Here is a 10000-nt window from a genome sequence, read left to right on the forward strand (position 1 = left end):
TATTATATATATATATATATATATATATATATATATTATATATATATACTATATACTATATATATACATATATATATATATATATATATATTATATATATATATATATATATATATATATATATATATATATATATATATATATATATATATTATATATATATATATATATATATATATATATATATATTATATATATATATATATATTTATATATGTGTATATATATACATATATATAATGCATATATATATATATGTATATATATATATATATATATATATATATATATATATATATATATATATATATATATATATATATGATGATCTACAAATAATATAGCCGTGATTAAATTGAGAAGCCTTCCATCAAATATGATTATCATTATTGCAAAAATACAATTGCTCGATGGGACTTACATTGAATCTACAACCTGAATTTATCTAATAATCATTGTCATTGTTCTACAACTTAGCAATGAATGTAAATTCAGTAATGCTCCATACCCTAAACTAGGTATTACCTTATTCCGCTGAGATTGTTGGTATTTGGCTATTTACTGCACCCCCCCCCCCCCCCCCCCACCCGCGCCGTTCCCACTAGTATAACTTGTGACACTGAGCGCGTCATTCAATTTACACTGTCTAAACGTGTGAAGAGGTGATACAAACTATCATATACAGTAGATAACGCTTCGGCCAAGTGCATTTCAAACACTTACTGGGACCTGATATTCAATTCTAATCATAAGAGACAATGGTGTTTTCCCATTGACTTTGTTAAATATACCAGAATATAGTATGTGAAAGACATAGTCGAGGATAACCTTACAACCCCAGAATACTGAAATACATCAACATTTGAATCTATATGAAAACAGCCCTGGGTTGAGAGAGGTAATTCACTTTTTCGGAACTCAGAATATTATGCTCTCATTGCTGTTTTATTTTGTAACAGATTTTTATGTGATTTGCAAAATCCTTAATTGAAAATCATGTAATCTGACAAACTTGTCAGGAAAGATTATAGATTCCATTATCCTAATAAATTAGTCTCTCTCTCTCTCTCTCTCTCTCTCTCTCTCTCTCTCTCTCTCTCTCTCCTCTCTCTCTCTCTCTCTCTCTCATTACATATATTTGCGTATAATGAAATAAAATAGATATCTAATGATATTTTTTTTAAGATTTTACATTATCAGGATAGCTATTTTCAAGAAAAGAAAATGTTGTGAGAAGGTTACGATACCAGTCACATGGTACCCATTGAAAAAGCTTTTGAGATATTTTAGTGTGAAGGTAATGAATAAATTAAGATTTTTAAAAAGCATTTCTTTATTAGAAAATTATTCTATGAGTTCAATAGATAGAACGTGCTACATATTACAATTTGACATCAACTATATCTTTCAATATTTTTATAATTGCATTCATGCTCGGGAGGATTTGGGAATCCTTTCCTGATGTAGTAGTAGAGCAATGCATGATATTGTTTTTTTTCTTAATATTGAATTTCCATGAAACGAAAAATATAGGGTTTTTTGGAAAAGACTATTTTTTGAAATACTTGATTACATTCCATATTAATACACCTTACACAACTATCCACATATATGCATGCGTTTTTATTAACGATGTATATGTTAATCATTACAATGCCCGAATGCTCATTCCCTGACCATTCAATCAGGCCTGTAAGAAAGTGCATATCAATTCACTAATACCAAATACCAATCGTTATACTGCACCATATTGTATTTTACCCATACCAATTGCTGGTTTGTCAAAAGTCGTCTGCAATAATTGCTATCAACTTCATCAGATACAGAAAAATTACCCACTAGTGCTCTCTCTCTCTCTCTCTCTCTCTCTCCTCTCTCTCTCTCTCTCTCTCTCTCTCCTCTCCTCTCTCCTCTCCTCTCTCTCTCCTCTCTCAAGCACTTGACGCTCATCTCGCTTCGTTTAAGACACCAAAGTTAAACACTGAATGGATCACAGGTGGGGTACCATCACCTTCAGACTGGTGAATAGAACTGCAGTGGTCTTTAGGATCTCAACCGTCTCTGATAAGGAAATTTCCATGGTATATTTCCGCCACAAGTATAATTCATGAAGGTCAAATTATTATCGAATTATTTTTTTTTGGGGGGGGAGGACAATGAATAATCCAAAATCAAGGTTGGTCAGGAATTGTTTCTTATGCTGTGACATATGGAGACTCCAAACGTACTATTCTCCAGGCACGACAAATAAATTGCATAAACCCTCTCACAGTGGTGTACTGAAAAAAAAAAAAAAAAAAAAAAAAAAAAAAAAAAAAAAAAACATATTGAAAAGGGAAAATTACTTATTGAAATTGTTTAAAACAATGACTGGGGAATTAATTGTCTTCAGTAATACTGCAAGCCTGATAAACAGTTTCCAAAACTGATTACGTCTTCTCTTTTAATATAAACTGAATTTAGACATTTTCTAACGAAAAAAAACCGGTTTTTCATCAAACATTTCGTTTTATTATAGAAATGTATGGAAAATATATCTAAGTGACCATGTTCTCGGGAAGAGAAAATAGGTAAATAATAATTAATTTCCGAACTTTTTCTGTTGTTCTTGATCTTCTCATTCTGAGTCGGAGTTAATCATCATCAAATCGTTTTGGTTTTGCTATACTTTCTTAATATACGGTACTCTTGAAAAAATTAATTATTCTATCACACACAAAAACAGACACACAAACACATATACACACCACACCACACACACACACGTGAATATATATATATATATATATATATATATATATATATATATATATATATATATATATATATATATACATATATATATATATGTGTGTGTGTGTGTATGTGTGTGTGTGTGTGTGTTTGTGTGAGTGAATGTAATTTTTTGGAAATCACAACGGATGACAAAGGAGACATCTTGAAGTCATGAACACTTTTTTTTTTATTTTATAGATGGGAATATAGAAAATCGATATTTAATATACCAAATGGAGAAACTAAAAAGTCTATTTAGTCAATAATGTAGCAGCGTTAAACAAATGAGTCAAGATATATTAGAAATTGTGGAAATTTGTTTTTCTACATCTAAGTAAATAGAGAAAAAAATTAGTTTTAAGAAAGAATACACATACCCGTGTAGTAAAAGAACAATCTGAAGAGTTTAGTTTAACGGAAAAAAAGAAGAAAAAAAACATGTACTACCACCTACATGATGAAATGGAAGAAAGTAAAGAACAAATGAAAGGAAATTTGCCAAGTTAGTTCAAAAACACCTGTTTCCGCCCGGGATCGAACCGGGGACCTTGCGCGTGTGAAGCGCACGTGATAACCACTACACTACAGAAACGAACTTCTAATCTGTTGGAGTCAAGTTGAAAAGATTTTATTTACGAGGTTCTTAATGTCGGTCAGATCAGGTACTACATCTTGAGTGTTTGAAAATGCGAAGAGCTCAACGAAATTAACAGAGATTAAATTTACAATAATTTGCTTTTCCACTACATTCAGACCTTACCTGGGTTTGTGGAATTTGTAAAAATAGTTCGTAGCAGTGTTCAAATCTCTTCTTTCAACGTATATTGAAAAATTCAGTTTTGAAAATATGCCTATACGCAAACACAATAGTTCGAAATATGTAACAATCGAAATTTTCTCAGTGCTGTACTGAAAAAAAGGCATAAAAACGGAACATCACTTATTGAAATTGTCTCAAAAATTGACTGGGGAGTTAATTGTCTTCAGTAATATACGTGATAAACAATGTGTCTAAAACTAGTGCCATCTGCTACTTTAATATAAACTGAATTCAGACATTTTCCGGCGAAGAATCAATTCTTTCATCGAATAATTCGTTTCATTGAAGAATTCTGTGGGAAAAAATATCACAGTTACCATCTTCTCAGAACAAAATAATGATAAATAACAAGTAGATACTGAGTTAAACACTACTGTTAGTTTTTTAGCTTATTATTATTTTGAATCTTATATCTCCAAAAATGTATGTCAAGTTAATACTAAGACTATAGAAACCCACTACATCTCCAAAAATGTATGTCAAGTTAAATACTATGACTATAGAAACCCACTACATCTCCAAAAATGTATGTCAAGTTAAATACTATGACTATAGAAACCCACTACATCTCCAAAAATGTATGTCAAGTTAATACTAAGACTATAAAAACCCACTACATCTCCAAAACTGTTTGTCAAGTTAATAATAAGACTATGGAAACCAACGAAAAGAAACTAAAATTACTAGGTATAACAAACTCCCTATGTTCACTTGACCGTAATGAAGTTATTTTCAATCACTCCAGTCGAAAATTATCATCTAAGGAAGAAGGACTATTAGCATATGGATTGAACTTTAAACTGCCCAGTTTTCGTATAAACTTTTCTATACATTTTATAGCATTTGAAAACTTGTATTCGTACCTTGACAAGAAGGTTCCACATGGCGATCATGGATATGGCTTTAAACGAGTCATACAAGACATTGCATACAGAACATTCTATAATTTTAGGCCTCACAAAGTTTTTTTCCCCCATTTTTTCTAAAAAGGATATTGATATCTAGAGAAATCTAGGTAAAGACTCAACGATGATTATAAGTAAACGGGATAAAGGCCATGGCGTTGTAATACTGGATAAAACTGAATATTTAAGGAAAATGGAAGATATTTTAAATGATAGGTCTAAGTTCAGAGAGTTGGTGTCGGAGGACCCCTTAATTCACACTTTAAATATGGAGAATAAAATAAACTACAGAGTTCGTAAGTGGAAGAAGGGTGTCATATTGTCAGACTAAACATCCCCAGCAATGATGGCAACAGGAACACGACTTGGTATTATGTATGGTGCCCCAAAGATTCACAAAAGAGGCATTCCTCTGAGACCAATTCTTACCGCTATCAATAAATGCTCCTATGACCTGTCCAAACATCTAGTAACTAAGCTCGCCCCTCTCACAGTAAATGAATATACCCTGAAAAATACTTATGAATTTGTAGACTTGATAAATTCTGTCGAAGATGCAAATAACTATGTTATGTGCAGCTTCGACATAGAAAGTTTGTTCACTAACATTCCTTCAAGAGAAACATTGGAGATAATTCTTGAACAACTTTTCCCTAACCCAGAGGACATTTTCGAAGGTTTCAGTAAAAAACAATTTAAAATACTATTAGAACTAGCTACCAACACATCCACATTCATGTTTAATAACAAGTTATATGAGCAGGTAGATGGAGTAGCAATGGGATCGCCGTGTGGACCAACCTTGGCAAATATCTTTCTATGTTATCGTGAAAGGAAATGGTTGAATGATTGTCCTGTGGAATTTAAGCCTTTTTTTTTTTCTACCGTCGATATGTAGATGTTACGTTTTTAATTTTCAAAAATTTAGATCACGTAAGCCAGATTTTAGGTTATTTAAATACAAAGCATCGTAACATAAAATTTACGAAAGAAAATGAACTGGATGATACTTTGCCTGTTCTCGATGTCTTGGTCTCTCGGAGACATAATACCTTTGAAACCTCAGTATATCGAAAAAAAATAAAAACACATTTACAGTACTGAGCACTAATTTTTTTCTATGTTTGGAACCAAAAATCTATAAAATTAATTCGATAAAAACATTGTTATATAGATGTTATCATATATGTTCAACTTATCTGGGGTTTCATGAGGAAGAAAATTTTCTAAAATAATTTGTTGTTAACATTGGGTTCCCTCTAAACCTCAATTACAATCAAGTCAAGGAGTTTTTAGGTAAAATTTCCATTCAAAAATTAGCAATTCAAACGGTCAGTAGGAAAAAGTTATATGTCTCATTTCAGTACTATGGCTATTTTTCGGAGAGACTAAGAACAGAGGTTATGAATGTTGTGGGGAAATGTTATCCCCACATAGATTTAAAACTAATTTTCACTAACAAGTTCTCAGTTGGCTCACTTTTTAAATATAAGGGGAGTCTGCCTACTCCCTTGTGTTCTGGTGTCATATGCACGTTTCAATGTGTATTCTGTAATGAGTGCTACACTAGAAGCACCTCTAGACAGCTTCAGTGTAGGATTTCGGAGCACATGGGGAGATCGGTACGAACCAATATACCTTTAGATAAGAAGCCAATTTCAGCTATTTATGACCACGCATTTAAATTTGGTCAAGCCATTTATAAGGAAAATTTCAAAATTACAGACAGACATAGTAGTGTCAGCTAACTGAAAATCTTTGAGTCTTCATACATTTTTAAGACAAAACCCAGCTTGATCCCTTTGGTCTGTGAGTTGCTGCTTTTGATGGGTGGTCGTCGTTTCCTGCAGGTGACTAGCTATATTAACTATTGAGTCTTTTATATAGTTATATGTGTAATAAGTCTTTTATATGGTTTTATGTTCCTTGATTAGTTTGATTTTAGAGCTAGTTGGGCAATTCTTGGAAGTATATCTTCCTAACTATGTACTTAGTATGATTTTTATTAATTTCATTAATTTTACATAATGATAATTGCAGATAGGCTGAGGATGAAATAAGATTTGCCGAACGCTACGGAATAAAGATAAAGTAGCAGCATTGACTATTTTATTTCTACTAAAATTGCAATTCCCTAGAGAAACCCAACTATCAACTAATATATATATATATATATATATATATATATATATATATATATATATATATATATATATATATATATATATATATATATATATATCACAAGCACGCGTGATTTTAATTAATGTAAATATCACCCACGAATGGCATTTAATACCGAATTCTATCTTGGGAATATATATCCACTTGGAATTCATTTTATGGTAACAGCTTCTGGCCGGGTGGGGATTCGAACCACCACCTGTACGGCTGGAAACCATGCTGGCAGGGACCGTACCGACTGAGCTATCAAGAGAGACTAAAAGTTTATGACAAGTCCCCCTACATATTCCTGCCGAATTCAGGAATCTGTTCATAGACTTGAAATAAACCCATCTCCACCATGATAGCTGAATCGTGAGTTTGCAACACGTGAATATTTTAATGAACATATATCACAAGCACACGTGATTTTGATGACGTTTTTTTTTTTTTTTTGCTTCAGAACAATGTTGACACTAATGGCAAACAGTGGAAAAAGCTACACTGAACTTAAACAGGTTCATGTTAGTGTGGGAGAGAAAGTTATATAAAGAAAAAAAAAAAAACTTTCTATGAAAATACCGTTGTATTGTGCAGTAGGCACCAAAAGTGATGCGACAAAATGCAAAATTCCTTCTACGTACTTCGTTAGAAACTCACATGGGGTTGCCTGTTAGTGTATTTCCTTCGAATTATTGTCATCCTATTTATCTCATGATAAATATCAATGATTAACTGTAAAACCAATGAAGGCATTTCCCTATTACATAGCCTATATGAGTTAAATAATTGTGTTTTGAAAGAGAGAAAATTAAATATTTCCCCTCTTGAAACATTTGCGGCTCTCAATGTGTGATATCTATTGTTCAACATTCAGTGAGAGAAGGAACCACCGAGTGCAAGACCATATACCTACTGTGGTTGTGAATTAGTTTCATAGTGTTATATCAAAACTATTATGCTTTCTTTTTATAAAGCGCAAATAAGTTCAGCAGCTGATTAAATTAAATAGGGATAAGACTCCAGTTGGTATAAGAAAAGAAAATCTAGATCAAAATCATATGCTCGTTCAACCTAGGATAAAACGTTAGGTCTATTTCAGTAACCAAGATATGTGAGAATTTGGTGGAGTCGATCCCGAGGAGACTAAATTCTGTTATTGACAATTCAAGTTCTTACACACAATATTGAATATATATTTTATACTTTTATTTTAATAGATAATTGTACCTATATATATATATATATATATATATATATATATATATATATATATATATATATATATATATATATATATATATATATATATATATATATATATATGTAGTTTTTACTTATATTTAAAAAAAGATACCATTACCGTATATGATTATTATGAATTTTGATTATTCTTTGACTCTTGAGTTTTAAGAGATCATTAATATACATACATATATATATATATATATATATATATATATATATATATATATATTTATATATATACATACATATATATATATATATATATATATATATATATATATATAAATATATATATATATATATATATATATATATATATATATATATATGTATATATATACTGTATATTTGTATATTTACACACACATATATATATATATATATATATATATATATATATATAAATATATATATATATATAATATATATATATATATATATATATATATATATATATATATATATATATATATATATATATATAAAAGGAAAAAATATGGAATGTATATCTCTTTATCTAACCTACTATAAAACCATGATTGCTTTTGTAGATATACTTACAGTAGCAGCATTTTCTTAAAAGAGATTACCAAGCTATGTTAAAATATCTTTAGTATTTACATAAGAAAGTAATTAATCATATGATATACTGATGGGCGAGAGTAAGACTCAGCGATGGTAGTTTTTATTGTATTCCCACAACACAAATTTATAGATTTTGTGCAACCGAGCACGTATTTATAAAGCTCAAGATCATGAAACCTAATTGATGGCAAACCATGTATAAGCTACAACCATCTAGATATCCAAAACAACACAATTTATTGAATACCCAGCTGAAAAATATATTTCCTTGACTTCTTAGATAGGCATAACATTTAGAAAATATTTAATGTGCATATATTATGTGTTTCATTTTTTTTTCTTTTTTATACCAACTTGTGTCTTATATACTTTTCAATGTATTAGAGGCTAAACTTTTCTGTTTCATCAAACTATAAGATTGGAAAAACTGTTTACACATCACACTAAACCAATGCTATTACACTTGGATCCTACTGCAAATATTCTATATCATGTTGGGAGCTGCTGATGTTTCTACATGGAAATACTTTTCTTTTTTAATAAACAGTTATCGCAACTAGCATTGATCATACACTTGGGAAATAACATCTGTGGTTTTAAAGTTCGTCACTGATGCTTATTATCACCGCCCCCCCCAAAAAAAAAAATGACAAAAAGTTGAATAAAGTATAATAACTGGCAACTTCACAAGAGACTTCCTGGAAGGAATTCTACTTCCAATATGTTCTTCCCTATAAAATCACTCTTCTGAGACGTGTGTACTGGGGTCATGGCCTCAGCCCTTGTAGGCACTGGCTGGCGATGGTAATATGAGGGCGTGGCTGGTAATTCATGAGTTATGTAAAGTATGATAGGTTTGGGTCTTTTGTCGAAACCGAAGCCAAAGATAAAGTAGAGTCCGAATAGTTGGTTCAAAAATAGTTATATCTGAATGACCAACTACACCAAAATCTAGTTGCTTTCAAGGTTGATTATGTTTGGTGTTTCGGAGATTTTTCCTTTACATTCTATTGATGGTAGAATGGTTTTATGCATCTTCCCTAAAATAATCAATAATACACTATGATATTAAATATATAGTTGCCCATTGCTCGAATATACATACATACAGTAGGTAAAATTGGTAATTATATGTTGAAAAAAAAAATTAAAATTTTTCCGTTTTGTTAGTTAGAAGTAATTATTCTTATAAATCATTAGTATTACGTTTTTTTTATGATTGTTATAAATGTCAGGATGATATGTGTGCATCATATGCTAGATATATTTTGGTTGATAGAGCTTAGAGTGTAGAAAAAATATGTGTTTGATCGACGTGTTATAGTTGCCAATTAGCGAATTTCGTAAATATAATCTGAAAATTGTAGCATCACTTTCAACACCTACAGTTCCATAGCCATCACATATTCATTTTTTCTTTAATATTTTATACAGAACATCTTTATTTTAAACTGAAAATCATATCGCAAAACTATGCTATTTCATGGTAAGTATCACTATTTCC

At 30.5% G+C, this 10000-nt stretch overlaps 1 non-coding gene across 1 annotated transcript; it reads right to left on the reverse strand.

The window, feature by feature from the left end:
- Window positions 1-3294: 3294 nt before the first annotated feature.
- On the reverse strand, window positions 3295-3367 carry TRNAV-CAC (transfer RNA valine (anticodon CAC)). The gene has a single exon. It is a non-coding gene; the product is annotated as a tRNA-Val (tRNA).
- Between the last annotated feature and the right edge of the window lie 6633 nt (window positions 3368-10000).

This window comes from Palaemon carinicauda, chromosome 23 (assembly GCF_036898095.1).
Source record: "Palaemon carinicauda isolate YSFRI2023 chromosome 23, ASM3689809v2, whole genome shotgun sequence".
Lineage (NCBI taxonomy): Eukaryota > Metazoa > Arthropoda > Malacostraca > Decapoda > Palaemonidae > Palaemon > Palaemon carinicauda.